This window comes from Erigeron canadensis, unplaced genomic scaffold (genome assembly GCF_010389155.1).
Source record: "Erigeron canadensis isolate Cc75 unplaced genomic scaffold, C_canadensis_v1 Conyza_canadensis_unscaffolded:359, whole genome shotgun sequence".
Classification (NCBI taxonomy): Eukaryota; Viridiplantae; Streptophyta; class Magnoliopsida; order Asterales; family Asteraceae; genus Erigeron; species Erigeron canadensis.
This window is the reverse complement of record NW_025215777.1, coordinates 1-15,299: the sequence shown is the minus strand read 5'-3', so window position 1 is coordinate 15,299 and position 15,299 is coordinate 1. Positions and strand designations below refer to the sequence as shown.

General features: G+C 34.7%; 1 pseudogene; it reads left to right on the top strand.

The window, feature by feature from the left end:
- The first annotated feature begins 1,473 nt into the window (after positions 1–1,473).
- LOC122584553 lies at positions 1,474–4,664 on the top strand (annotated as a pseudogene).
- Positions 4,665–15,299: the final 10,635 nt, after the last annotated feature.

Sequence of the window (15,299 nt, the reverse complement as noted above, 5' to 3'; positions counted from 1 at the left end):
TTCTAAAGAGATATCTATGCAATGCAACAGTGAAAATATTGTGGTGGTGGTGATGACGCAATTGATGGTGCTGGTGGTGGTACCGTGTGGTGTATTTAAACGATTTAGAAGCAGTTGATGTAACACGGTATTGTAGATGTACCTGGGACAAAAAAAAACATGATGTAAAAGTGATTTGGAGGATGATATAGGCATTTTCATATCCAAAATCCACAAGTATTATAAGCATAACTGTTAACTCTTACGTGAGGGTCGACTCTTACGAGTCGAGTTGATTTACACCAAAAACGAGTCGACTAGCTAGGTGACTCGTTTTTGTCCGGACTCTTACGAGTCGCTATATGATTGAAACGAGTCATGAGTCGCCAAATTTATAATTATTGTAATTTGATACTATGGTTATATATTATATTTTGCTACATGGTTTTGTGTGTATTATGTAGTTTTGATCTTTTTATTGCGAATCTGGAGATAAAGTCTAAGTTTATGATTGAAGATATTGAATGTGTATATTTTGTAAATTTATACAGACAATGAACTTATATTTGTTCTAAAAGACGTCACATATACTAATATATTATAATATGTAATTTAAAAATGTTTGACTCTTACGAGTTGAGTCACGTTCGAGTCACGAGACAAAAATCATATTATCGGGAGGCGAAAGTTATGAGTCGCCAATTATGATTAAAAGTATAGTATGGATAAACTGTACAATTTACCTTTAAATTTTATAGTAAAAAGAAAAGAAAAGAAAATAAACAATAGCTTCTTCTTACAAAGCCATCATACCCAATAGCTTTATAAGTTGGGTATGGAGCATATGAAGCCATCACCAAATGGTGTAGAGTTGGGTGAACCAACCACAACGGTCACTCGCTCACTAGTGAAAGTTGATACGGGCCATAGTTTTGACAGAGACCAAAATTCCAACATCCATAATGCATTGTTTATGGCAGAAATTTACTTTATTTTATTGGTCCTATCATTGATCAGAAGGCAAATCAAAATCATCATCTTCTGGTTCTGATATGGCTCTAATAAAAGATCTTTTAGAGCCCTCAGCGCATCAGTTTGCCGGTGAGTCAAAATACCTAACGTCACTTCTTGTTTCTCGAAACCGAGAACCATCGGAACCACTTTCTCGGTCTGATTCATCTCAATCACCAATCCCGGTACGTGAAACATTCTTTCATGCACGTGCAATATCTTTCGATTAAAATGTTTCCAATATATCGTTTTATGATATGGGAAAAGGTTCATATACGTGAATGGTATATATGATCAAATCGTTCTCATAGGACAGATCAAGTTATACTTAATATTACATACATTCATATGTGAATGGTTGTCACGTGTGCCTTACCCTAAACTATATGTAAATGATATATAGGTTCGAGCCTAGGGACAAGATATACTCTGGATTGAAACTACCAACTTTCCGCGAGGAACATGTTTTGTTCAGTTTGGACGACTGATCACATATCCAGGAAATGCCAGACCATGCTCACAACCATGAATCAACCATTCGGTCTTGGTGTAGCTGATGAGAGACTTTGTCAGTATAGGAAGTACTCAGAGCGCAACCCTTTTACTATCAGTAAGGACCGTGAAGAACAGGACCCTAGTCCTATTGCTCGAGTATTTAGACGAGGAGAGCCAGAGTGGACTCCTGATGAACTAATTACAACCCCAAAGATTTCCATCACTAGATTGTGCTATTCGTTGCAATCTCCATGGTTATTTGGCTTTGCCCGTATTTGAGTCTACTACTGGGTTATGTATTGGAGTTCTTGAACTGTTGTTGTCTCTAGGTATACGAGTTTTGCTTATGAGGTTCGACAAATTCACATGGCGTTGAAGGTTTCATCATTTCTCTGATATCTGATGATGTAGTAATTCGCTCTCGTTTGTATGTGCTCTACACTCACATACACCCTTTATCTGGGCCCAAACCATCGTGAACTTCATTTAAGTTGAGTCTGGAGAGAAAATTGACCCAAATCTTCATTCTTTTACTCTACAACCAAACCAAAACTCAGTAGCACAACTCCTTTATACGTACCCATGCCAAAATTTTCATTCGTCTTAATTCCTAACATATTCTCCAAAACTTTTAAGAAGCGGAAGTTTATTTCCTAATCATCTAACTAAGGATTAAAAAATATATAATATATATATCTAACCGTAATCCTTTCTCTTTCAAAATTCTGTTCTGTTCTTTTCTTCTCTTTATAAGAAAAACTCAAAGACCACCTCTTTAAAAATATACTCTTTTTTTCCTTTTACCTTTAAATAAGGGGACAAACAAATCAAGAACACACTGTTAATGTTACACTCTGCCAGGAGGATTCACAGATCGGGTCAAAAAGCTCAATATTGTATAAAAATACTTTTCAAAAACCAAATTTTTATATATGTAAAGACACATTCAATAAAAATATCTAATTTGAATATATGTTCTCGAGTTGGGCCTTATAAGTTAGAGTTCAACTCATATAAAAGGGAGCTTGTTATTTTGCCCGAGCCAAATGGACTCAAGTTGTGTGATTAAAACTCCAGTAATCTTATTCTTCATCATATTAACTCTCCCAATGTACGTTCAGCAAAGAGGAAGCAAATTTAGTGTATAATTTTAAGAATCATATCTTATTGTATTTTTGTGGATGTTTCGCTCATTTCCAAAATGTTATCTTGCAGACGGTTGATTTGACAACCACACAAGCACTTGATCGTCCTACTACAAAAGTGAGTCAGGCCGAGGTCTTTTAAGCAATTCAAGTCTTCTACTATTTTTTTCTATTTGATATATCTCATCTAGCTACTTTAAAAATCTCATTCTGGGAGATGCATCTGATATACAGGTTCAGAAAAAACATGGAGAAATGATTTAGAAAAATTTTGAGTATTCTGAAGGTTATGTGTGCTATTCACAAATTACCGCTTGCACAAACATGACCGTGTCTCCATTTAGTAGTATGGCTTGCCAAAAACAAATTTTGAAGAAGATCTGTAACAGTTTCGACACTACATGCCTTGGAAGAAAAGTATGCATGTCAACATCTGCTCTACCATTTCATGTCCAGGATTGGGCATGTGGCCTTTCTGGAGGCATGTAGAGAACAACACCTAAACCAGTACGGCTTAATTGGCAGGACTTTGTTATCACGTGGCTCATGCTTTTGTCTAGATGTAACCAAACTCAGTGAAGAAGAGTACCCTTTGGTCCGCAACGCAAGCATGAGTAAGTGACTAGCTGCTTTGCAATCTCCTGCACGTTGTCGAAAGCAACAGTGACTATGTGTTGGAGTTTTTTCTACCATCGAACAAAAGATGGAAATATGTACTGAACTTGATGCAAACGTTGAAGCAGAACAGCGATGTAGCTTCTGGTTTGAATGGGGTGACGAATTAAGTATAGATAGAAGTTGGAGCATCTGCAGAAGTCAGTAGTGTATCTCTAAGTAAAGACCTTCAAAGTATCCAATTATCACCAATGGCAACCACAAAGGCCAAGATATTTGAGATGCTTTCATCTGATTCGGAATCAATTTGGAAAATGTCACAAAAACTGTCTCCACAAATGTCATGAACCAATTCTCACTAGACAAAAGGGCCCAGGTAACTGCGGCAGTATGAAGATGAGTGATACCATTACTGATGGCGAAACAAATGCCAACCGTTTGAAACAAATCAGAAAGCGTAAAACAGAATCTCTTACATTGGTGGCAGTTCAGAAACATAATGAAATACCAATTGGTGAAGCTTCTACGAGCCTTAATGATAAGTCAGGTTGGTATGCTACATGTATATAGGGGTGTGTATATGGTCCTGCTTTTTATATGATAATTGTTATAGTAATACTTGGCTTCATTAATTTGTTCTTTTTCAGTTAGTCAGTCTACATCAAAGCGTTTTGCAGAGAGGTGATATCACCCATGGCCATTTCCAAAGCTACGCAACAAAAGTTCTGCTGATGTGCCTGACATACAACGCTCTTCAAACATACGTTTTAGTAATCTGTTGTTGTGTTATTGCTGGTAAGGTTAAGAGGTGGAGTTGTGCAAGGAAATGCCATGGTTTTTCTGGCAAGTGGTGGAGATGTGGCAAGCATCGCTGTATTCCTTGTATATCAGATTTCATATACCACGCAGCATGCCTATGGTGCGGTTGAAACGGTGGAGGAATAAGAATTGATCAGGCATGCAATGAACAAAAGAAATCACCCTGATGTGCATCAGAGCACAGAAAAACCCAGAGTTGAAGTAAACATGATCAATCCGTACATACATGTTGATAGCCGCTTTCTGAGTCTACGCTTGCTCATGCATCCCTAAAGCACACGCTGGCCAATGTCTCAGATACAAGGATGGTGACAGTGAAGGCAACTTTTAACAAGGATATGATAAAGTTCCATTCCGGACTTCATTGGCCTCTTAGAACTAAAAAACAACGTAGCACAAAGGATTAAGTTAAACAGTAAAAAGCTCGGCTAAAATACAAAGATGAAGACGATGACATGATACTCATTGCTTGTGATACCGACTTATCATCTCTTAGGTTTTGGGTGCTAACAGTACTATCAAAATATTCATCCTAGTGACGGATGATTAATCATTAATATCTAAATATAAATATAATATATAAAAATATATATTAATGTATGCTGCTTGTATTTCTGCAATTGGTGCTTGTTCTAATCAAATTAAATTAAGTAAATCTCACTTCAAAATTTCATCCTTACTAAAATATCGTTCATCATTTCTTTGCCACTTCTCCTATAAGCACAGCAATATGCAAGACAACCATGAAAACTGCCATTAACTTGCTATGTAACTCTCTTAAGTACATTCAGACAACCAGAGTTACATGACTTCATGGATTTGCAAGATGTTTTGTTTACATAAAGTCAGATTTACAGCCACCAAAAAGCAACTTGAGTAGTATTTGGGTAATGGGAATGAAAATGTTTGGTTCATTGCATTTTCGGATTACAAATAATTTGCACAGAATTGGGCAGCACACAGAAGACTCAATGAGAATGGTCATCGTTAAGATGGTGTGTGACGCTAAACAAAGAGCGGTTGGTATGATATGGTTGTTCAAGGATGGCTGGCAATTCCCTTGTGGCTTCATGTGGGGAGGATGAATGGGAGAGAGTCCCATGATATGTTAGAGGGGACATACCTAAACCTGTTTAGATGGTGATTTGGGCCAAGTGTGGAGGAGGAAACTATTTTGTATTTAGAGACCCAAGATCATGTAATTAAATGATGTGTTTTACTGAAATGGTTATAACTTGAGCTATAGAACTCTCTTTTGGGCATATGACCATTCAAAAGGACCATTGGATATCGTTCAGTCCTAAAATTGCCTTTTTCATGAGTTTCTAGACTTATTACGCAATTTTTAAGTATGTTGGACTTTTTAATGGGAGACTATTCCGTTATCAATATATGAAAAGTCATTCTTCGTATCACAAGTGTATGTGTTAGTGAGTGAAATTTCAGATTGTCGGTATTCCTTTAATTTGAATCAACCATAGTTAGAAGAATTGTTCTTAGCATTCTGTGAATCAACAGATCCAATCAATTATCTCATTAGTCTGCCAAGCATACGAGCATGTACCATAGGCCCGAAGAAAACTAGTCAGACGACTATAGGGATTCATGTCATGTCTGCTAACTAAACATGTTATTGAGTGATAGTTTGGAAATAAAAGATATATGAATAATAACAAATAAAACTGTAGTGGGACTCACGCCTATGTGGTCTGTAGATAAGGCTGGCCGGAGTGAGGCGTTCTCACACCCGGTGCCGCCCTAGAACGCCCTAAAATGCCAAATACATTGCTTCAAGGGGTGTTTTGAGTGGAAAAAAAGTGGTGCCCGGCTAGTATCTCGCCCTATGTTGAATATGTATAGTGCTGAGAATGGAAAGGCCGAAGGGAATGGAATAGAGAAAAATGGAGTGATTCTTATGTTGGTTTTAATTAGGGATCAATGTAAGAAACAAAGAGGAACTTTCATTTTCTGTGTTGGTTATGTTATGTAGTGAAATAAAAAGATATTTGTTTATTTATTTATCAATGATTAATTAACTTGTAATAATTTGAATACAATTAATTATTATACTTTCAGATAAATTAATTTTTAATCTCACAAGTGGGAAATGTTCATCCTTATTATTTGATTGAAGCAACAAATCCCAACCTTAGTGGTGCTCGACAGTATTAATTATTGTTTGAATATTATTGGAATTATTTAACGAATAAGAATTGTTGTGAGCGATACATCATAATCGGCCAACATAACATTAATATTAATTATTGTTTGAATCTAAAAGGAATTGAACTAAATAGAAACCAAATCTTTACCGTAAAATTAGATATGCAATCATGTATCACGATTACACAACCATACAATCAAGACAAGAAGAAAAAGACAACATTTACATGGTTTGGGTTTGACTTTGACAAATCGGTTAGGGTTTCACTTCGCAAAGCAAGAATAGAAGGTAAGACCTAACCTTAGTGGTGTTGAACAGTATTTAATTTGGGCACTTCTGTTGATGAAGACAAAGAGAACCAGATAGGGTTTGAGCACTCTTTTCCTGATTCGGTATAAATGTGCAAGTCACGTGAAAAAGTATATTATATCAGGTGTTTTTTTTCAAGGGGTAAAAGGAAATCAAAATATTAGGGGTTAGAGCAACAATGGTATATTTTCAATTTTTTTTTTTTTTTAAAATGTGTAAGAGATTTTACAAAAAAACTTCCTTTCCAATGATAAAAAGTTTTTCAAAAGTTTTTTATTAGTTAAAATACATAATGTAGTACAAAAATAGGTTAAAGACATAATCTATAGGTTGATAAATATTGAGCTTTTCGATTAGTCTTTCATTTAAACAATTATATTTTAAGTAACTTTAAGCTTTTGAAAAGTTTTTTTTCCATTGGAGAGAAAAGTTTTTTTTATAAAAAACTCTTGCATCTTTTTCACAAAAAAGCTTTTAAAAACACACCATTGTGGATGCTTATAAAAGTTAAAATATAAAAATTTTAAGTGGTAAAAGAAAAAAAATAATAAAAGTAAGTAAGTATTGTGCTTTGAGCAAATGAACTTGTACAATGCATATTGTGTTTTTAATGTATATATATATATATATATATATATATATATATAATGGGGTGTGTATTGTAAAACAAGTATTAAAGTAAAACAATAATACAAGATCTTAACCATGGATCATGGTTAAATTGATGCACGAAGATTCTATATGAAAAAAACCTATTGTTTTATTGTTTTACTTAATAAAACCTATATATAATATCTCATTATGTTTCTTTCTCTCTGTTACGCAGACAAGGATGTGTTTACTTTTCCTTTTCCAGTTTTCCATCACTTCGTTCATTTTATCAAACATTTTTAATGTCAAATAAAAAAGGATTATAATATGTACATCTTATAATATATACTTATTATCATTAATACATATATACATAATTTGTTTCCTTCTCATAATTTCGCACCATTAATTTTATCATATGTCTTTCTTACTTGCTAGGTGCATTTGTTGGCCGAAAAGAAATTTGCTAGATAATCGATTCGTTGTTCCACATAACATTGACTTGATCGTCAAATATGGTTGCCATATTAACGTTGAATGGTGTAACCAGGGTTCGTTGGTTAAATACCTTTTCAATTATCTAATAAAGGTCCAGATCGTGCAACTGTTTTGATTGAAGGACAGAACAACAGAACATCTTATCGTTCGATTTTGGAACAAGAAAACGAAATTGGCTTACCTGAATTGTCGTTATGTGTCTGCTTCTGAAGCATGTTGGAATTGTTAGGATACGAAATGCATTATCGTTCAATCGCGGTCGAGAGGCTTCCCTTTCATTTAGAAGGAGAGAACAAAGTTTGTTTTAGAGGTAATGAAAGTGTGGAAAGTGTTGCTTCGAGAGAAAATTCTGCAAAGTCTAAATTTACAAAATGGATGACTGCAAATCAAATATGGCCAGAAGGCCGTCATAACTTATCCTGAGTATCCAACGAAGTTCACATGGCATCAACAAGACATGGCATGGAAGCCACGAGGTGGTGGTAAGTCTGTTGGTCGTCTTTATTATGTCACTCTTCAATGGGACAGAAGTACTATCTTAGGATGTTACTAAATGTCGTACGTGGGGCTCAAAGCTTCAAAGATATCCTTACTATGGATGGGGTAGAGCAAGACTCTTTCATGTCAGCGTGCAAGGCTTTGCATTTGCTAGGAATGACACTGAATGGATCCAATCAATAAAAGATGCATCCCAATGGAAGTGGGAAATCAGCTCCGGGAGCTTTTGTGACCATATTATTGTTTGTACCGTTGCTGATCATGCCAAGTTCTTCAGAGAAAGTCTTCCTTATTTCTGAAGATGTTTTGTACAATCAGCGATTACGGTTACAGAATCAAGAAGTCATCTTTACTGATGAGGGATTGAAAATTTCACCCTCCAAAAGATAGAGACAATATTAAATGCTAATAATAGGTCGTTGAGCGATTTTCCAGGCCTTCCTCAAGTAACCTGAACTGATTCAATTCGGAAGAAACAAACTGATAGCCGATGAAAGGAGGTACATGGTCCACGAAAGAAGGGTATGGTCCACTTTGTATAGTGGATTAAATACATCGCAAAGGAAGTGTATGATAACATCATGCTATCTGTAGATGCCAAAATGGGGGCCTTTTTTTTGTTTATGGAAGTGGTGGTACCGTAAAACCTATTTGTGGAGAACAATTATAGCCGGATACGCTCCCTTGGGAAAATGTGTATTATTGTTGCATCTTTGGATTGCATCATTGTTGTTACCAGGCGGCCCGAACATCACATTCAAGATTTCGTATACCTGTAGAAATTGACAACGAACGTGTTGTGGAATTGATGTCACTTCAGATCTTGCTGAGTTAATACGAGTGTCAGAACTATCATTTGGGACGAGGCTCCTTTACAACATAGGCATGCTTTTGAAGCTGTTGATAGAACTTTTCGAGATATTTGTAAGCTGGATAAACCCATTGCTGAAACCCAAATGTTTGGTGGAAAGTTATCCTTGGCGGTGACTTTAGACAAATTTTACCGGTCATCAAAATGCACGGAGGGGTGATGTGTTGCTGCATCTGTAAAAAGTCAGCTGCCATATGGGGTAGTTGTAGAGTATTTGTTTTATGTAAACATGAGGCTTCGTGATCCATCGCTTGATGTTGCAGATGTGGATCAAATGATGTGTTTTAACAATGGATTTTAGACATGGGGATGGTATCTTCTTCCTGCTATCAAACTTGCTCATGAAGACAATGCTACATGGATTACCATTCCAGATGACCTGCTAATTCCCCTATCAGATACCCTACCACTGCTATTGTGTCAAGTACATACCCTGATCTTTCAAACAGAATCAACATATTGAGTACTTGAAAGAGCGGTGCATCCTCTGTCCAACTAATGATGTCGTTGATCAAATTATTCTCATGTACTTGAAACCATGCCATCTGATTTGGTGGAATTGTATAGGGATGAGAGATGTCCCACCACAGAAAACTTGGAAGAAATGCAGATCATGTACCCGCCTGAATTTCTTAATACGTTGCGATTTTCAGGGTTCCAAACCATAAACTTGAGTTAAAGGTCGGTGCCCCAAATATTATTACGTAATATAAATGCAACGTGGTCTTTGCAATGGTAACGTCTGGTGGTAACTCAGATTAGTCGTTTGGTTATTGAGGACTATAATTTACGGGAGGAATATTGGTGAAAAAGCATTAATCGGAAGGATTGACTGACTCCAACTGATTCATCATGGCCATTTCGATTTAAGAGAAGACAATTTCCTGTAAAGGTTTGCTTCGCCATGACGATCAACAAAAGTCAGGGCCAAACTTTTAATCATGTTTGTGCATACCTTCCAAAACCGGTATTTACACATGGGCAGCTTTATGTTGTTGCGTCACGAGTAACCTCTAGAGCAGGTCTTCGATTTATATTGATATGGAGGGGTGTGTGCTAATAATCTTACTCGAAATATGTCTACAAAGAAGTGTTTTATAATTTGCCTAGAGGTATTGTAACGATACACATTAGATATACCATGGACAAGTAATAGCTTCTAAAAGATAACTGCATACTTTTGTATTCTGACTGTTTTTCTTGTCATTGTAGCTATCTTAAGTCGAGAATGAGCAATTCTTATCGTTATATTCGTGATTTGCGTCCTGACATTACTGATAAATGGAGGATCAATGTTATGGTTGCACGTAAATGGACTTCATCAAATCCAACAACAGGTCGCATGTTTTTAGAGGACTTTGTATTTGTGGATGAACAAGTAAGTTTATATTACCCATATCTGTATAGTTCAATTGATTCGTACTTTTCAGCTCCTTTTGGCAATGACACATTATGCGGTAACTGTAAACAATTTTTGTCAGTACACTACATTTTACGAAATGAAAATTTTTTTGGATAAAAATCATTGAAAACACATGTTCTTTTACCTTTACCCGTTTTTTCCTTTTACCCAATCCTGCCATCACCCATGTAGCCGTACTGATGATATTTTTTACTATGAAACTTAGGGATCTTCAATTCATGCTAAGGTTCCTATAAATCTAAGGAACAAATATAGAAACTTGGTGAAGGAGGGTGCATATACAAGATACACAATTCAAGGTCCTTGCATATTCTATGTTGTATAGGCCATTAACGCGAGAATTCTATGTAGAATTCTCTGCATCAACCTTTGTACAGCCCTCAACTATTAGACAACAGTTGTTTCCACGCTATGTATTCGACTTTGTCCCATTCGACAAACTTGCTGGCCGTATTGATGATGATACTTATCTCACTGGTAACTATGCATCATCTCTTTATTTCCATTTTTCTTTGAAGTGGAGTCTAAACATATATATATATACATATATTTTATAGATGTCATTGGAGTTCTTCGCGAATGGGGTCCTCTGGACAATAAAGATGGGTCTGGAAGCCGTCAACGAAATCTTCGTAACATTGTAATTGTTGATACGGGGTATGTTTGTTTCATATACAGTAACATATTTATCAGTCCATGTTTTTAACTGTTGGTTAAACGTCTATTATTATTTACTGAAACACAAAGACGTGAAATTGAATATTTCTTTATGGGGGGAGTGTGCCTTAAAGTTTACAGATGATCTTATCGAAAGCAAAAAGGATACAAATATTGTTGTAGTGTTGGCTGGTTGCAGGGTTCGCAAGTTTGGAGGTAGGTGTAGGACTTTATGTCATTATTTGTTTACGATTTATTTACCGTTATATTTATAATACATTTTCTTAATAACCAATAATCATTTTCTTAATTTCTTAATCCAAGCTTTCCCACAAGTGACTACGACGGTGGCATCACAATTCTTTTTGAACCCGGGACTCATCCAGGTTGCTACCTATAGTCAAAGGTATCAAATGACCATCTTTCAAATCCGTAAAACCATTAGTAACAAATGATGGACTGTTAATTGATTTAAAGTTGTTCTTTATAGGCCAATTCATCCGTTCTTTTCAAATCGATGGATACGAATGTGAAGAGCTGACCGTTACAAGTGTTCCAATATTTATATGCGTATGTTGATGGAGTTGACGTGGTAAGAAACAGAAAAAATTATGGTGCATTTTATATTTTTTACTTTCAATGTTTTAAAAAGTTGTAAGGTGTAATATGGTCTCTGTACTATACTGCAATCAATGTTCACTTCAACTATTTACATGCCATTTTCAATAACCTCAAAACTAATCTATAGAAACATTAGAAACATATTTACACGAACCATGAGCAGCCTAAAAACATGGTTGCATTTTATATATTTACATTACCCTTTGTGGGGCTTTTAGGATACTAACACCATAATGTTCTGTGTGTAATTATAGCAGTCATTGTACACATGATCAACCTATTTCATGACCATTTTCTATAACAAACAGCCTTACAACTACAGATTGTTTCATACATTGTTTGAGAAACAATAGAATACCCGTTAATTCATTTCCACATATATCTTGTTCTATGTTTTCGCTAAATAATAGAAGTTCTTTAAAAGTCCCATTTGACCTGTTGGAATTCAATCTTTTGGACCATCATCGTATCTTATATGCTACTGTTTTTTTTAACTGTTTTAGGGAACAAAATTCATCATTGAGGCTACGGTGATTGGTTTCGATTTATCAAGGGGTTGGAATTACCTACAATGCACAAAATGCTATAAAACTGTGGAATTCAGGGATTTTCGATATTACTGTACTCATTGTAACCGGAACTCAACCCCACGTCAAGCGTAAGTTATAAATAACGTGAATCAGTGTATACTTTTGGAAGTTTGTATTGATCTTTTGTTTTACAGTTACAAGTTAGTGGTACAAGTATACAACAACAGAGAGATGATGGAATGTGTTGTGTTCAACGATAATGCTATTAAGCTTTTAGGATGTACAGTTGATGAGCTAATTGCTAAGGATTCACAAGAGGTTTGTTGCTTCACACCTTTTTATTATATTGATATCACCGTGTACCCTAAATCTGTCATATTTTAAAATAGGGCGCTGGCGATCCCAATTGGATACTCGATTTCTTCATAGAAAGTTTGTTTGGAGTGCCGGTTGTCTTTGGAATCAAAGTTGATGAGTACAACCTAAAGCCTCGGTTCTCCCGTAGGTTTACTGTCTCAACGTACTATGGTAATGAATTTGGTGTCCTTAACCACGTAAGTACCACTAAGTCACGTGTACTGCCCCCGTTACTTCCGGTATTGCCAATCCACTGTCAACACTTGAATACGAAATGCAAACAAAGGTCACGGAATTTGAAGAAGAATGATGGATGAAATCAATGGGGGCCTCGTGTGACTTCATCAAACCATAAAGATGCCCTAATATGGTCTCAAATGCCACAAATGAGAAACCTTCCAATAACATTGGCGAATGTAACATGATTAACGATGCTACTATGGAAGGTGAAAATTCCAACGTTGAAGGTACCATTGAAGATGTAGATAATATAATAGTTAATGATGGTGGCGATTCAATGGTTGAAGTTACTATAGAAGTTGGCGTTTCTAATGATAACTTGGGGAATAATACATAGCCTTATATATTTTCCATTTACTTCTTACTCTGTCAATTTATTTGTTTGAATGTTTATGACTATTTGTTTTTCATCATCTTATGTTTGTGTTTGCAACGTTTTATGTTACGTGCGTAACTAATAAAAGTGGATGTTTACATTTTGGTTATTTATTTTTGTTATATATACAGATCATGTACTCTTAGTTTTATATAAGCATATATTGTTCCGAACCCGGTCAACGACCGGGTATAAATCTAGTTATTAGGGGTTAGAGCATCAACAATGGTATATTTTCAATATTTTTTTTTTTTTAAAATGTGTAAGAGATTTTTACAAAAAAGCTTTCCTTTCCAATGATAAAAAGTTTTTCAAAAGTTTTTTATTAATTAAAATACATTAATGTAGTACAAAAATAGGTTAAAGACATAATCTATAGGTGGATGAATATTGAGCTTTTCGATTAGTCTTTCATTCAAACAATTATTTTTAAGTAACTTAAGCTTTTGAAAAGTTTTTTTCCATGGAGAGAAAAGTTTTTTTATAAAAACTCTTACATCTTTTCACAAAAAAGCTTTTAAAAACACACCATTGTGGATGCTTTTAAAAGTTAAAACATAAAAATTTTAAGTGGTAAAAGGAAAAAAATAATAAAAGTAAGTAAGTATTGTGCTTTGAGCAAATGAACTTGTACAATGCATATTGTTTTTTTAATGTATATATATATATATAATGGGGTTGTGTATTGTAAAACAAGTATTAAAGTAAAACAAATAATACAAGATCTTAACCATTGGATCATGGTTAAATTGATGCACGAAGATTCTATATGAAAAAAAACCTATTGTTTTATTTGTTTTACTTTAAAAACTATATATAATATCTCATTCTATGTTCTATTCTCTCTGTTACGCAGACAAGGATGTGTTTTACTTTTCCTTTTCAGTTTTCCATCACTTCGTTTCATTTTATCAAACATTTTAAATGTCAAATAAAAAGGATTATAATATGTACATCTTATAATATATATACTTCATTCATTTATTAATACATATATTACATAATTTGTTTTCCTTCTCATAATTTCACACCATTAATTTTATCATATGCCTTTTCTTACTTGCTAGGTGCATTTGTAGGTTTATTATTTAGGTTATTATAAATTTTCTTTATAGAAAAGAAAAAATCATCAGGATTTGACTTTTGACACAATGCGTGAATCATTTCATCCACAAGATCATTTTTTAAAATAAAAAATCATCATGTTCACTTTTCTACGAGTATTAAAAAATGATCACCCCGTGAAAGATCATGAGGGTTTCTCTCTATTCGCGGATCACATCACATATATAGTTTCTTTTAGTAATTGAGCGTGCCAACGAGAAAAAGTCACGGGTGTGCAAGACGACGAGAATCAAGTGTGTGCCCAGTACGGAAAAACCAACGGGAGTTGCATCACACAAAATAGAGAGAAACAAAACAGATAAAATTATAAAGTAAAAGCCAACTGAAACATTTACTTTTTTTCGAAATGTTAATTTCTCTATGATTTCATATCGTGATTTGACAGTAGGAGTTCTAGCATACATTTACTTAATCAGATGCAGTACCAAAACAAAATCTCAGCTAGGGCAAAATTAAAAATTCCGTGAAAAATAAATATAAAAGGGATCAAAATGTTAAAGCCTAAAACCTTTTAAAAATAAATTAGATATTTAAAAATACATTACAAAATCTAAAAGACATTTGCCTTCGTTGCCCCCTGGTACCGCCGCTGTACTTAATATGTTCTTTTCACGCAACAATTGTGTATCTCATTTTGAATTATTTTACTTCATTAGAACTTAAATTACATGATATTATGAAAAGCCCAACCAACACCAAAAGAAGAAAATCCTGAAACAGAACATTTAAAATAGGATAGGAAGTTGACTATAACAATTGATTTCTATGAAGTCAATGATCGATTGGACTAAGAGGAACCCACATCAACAATCCAGTTAAAGCTCTTACATTAGAAAATGGATTGAACTGATTCAAATGAAGATCTACAACCCTTTTCTTCAACAACTTCTTAAATGAACCTTTTCTCTTTTTAAATAACTTGTCGAGGTGACATCTTTTTCCATCCTTTGGATTTGTTATAGAATTAAACTTATA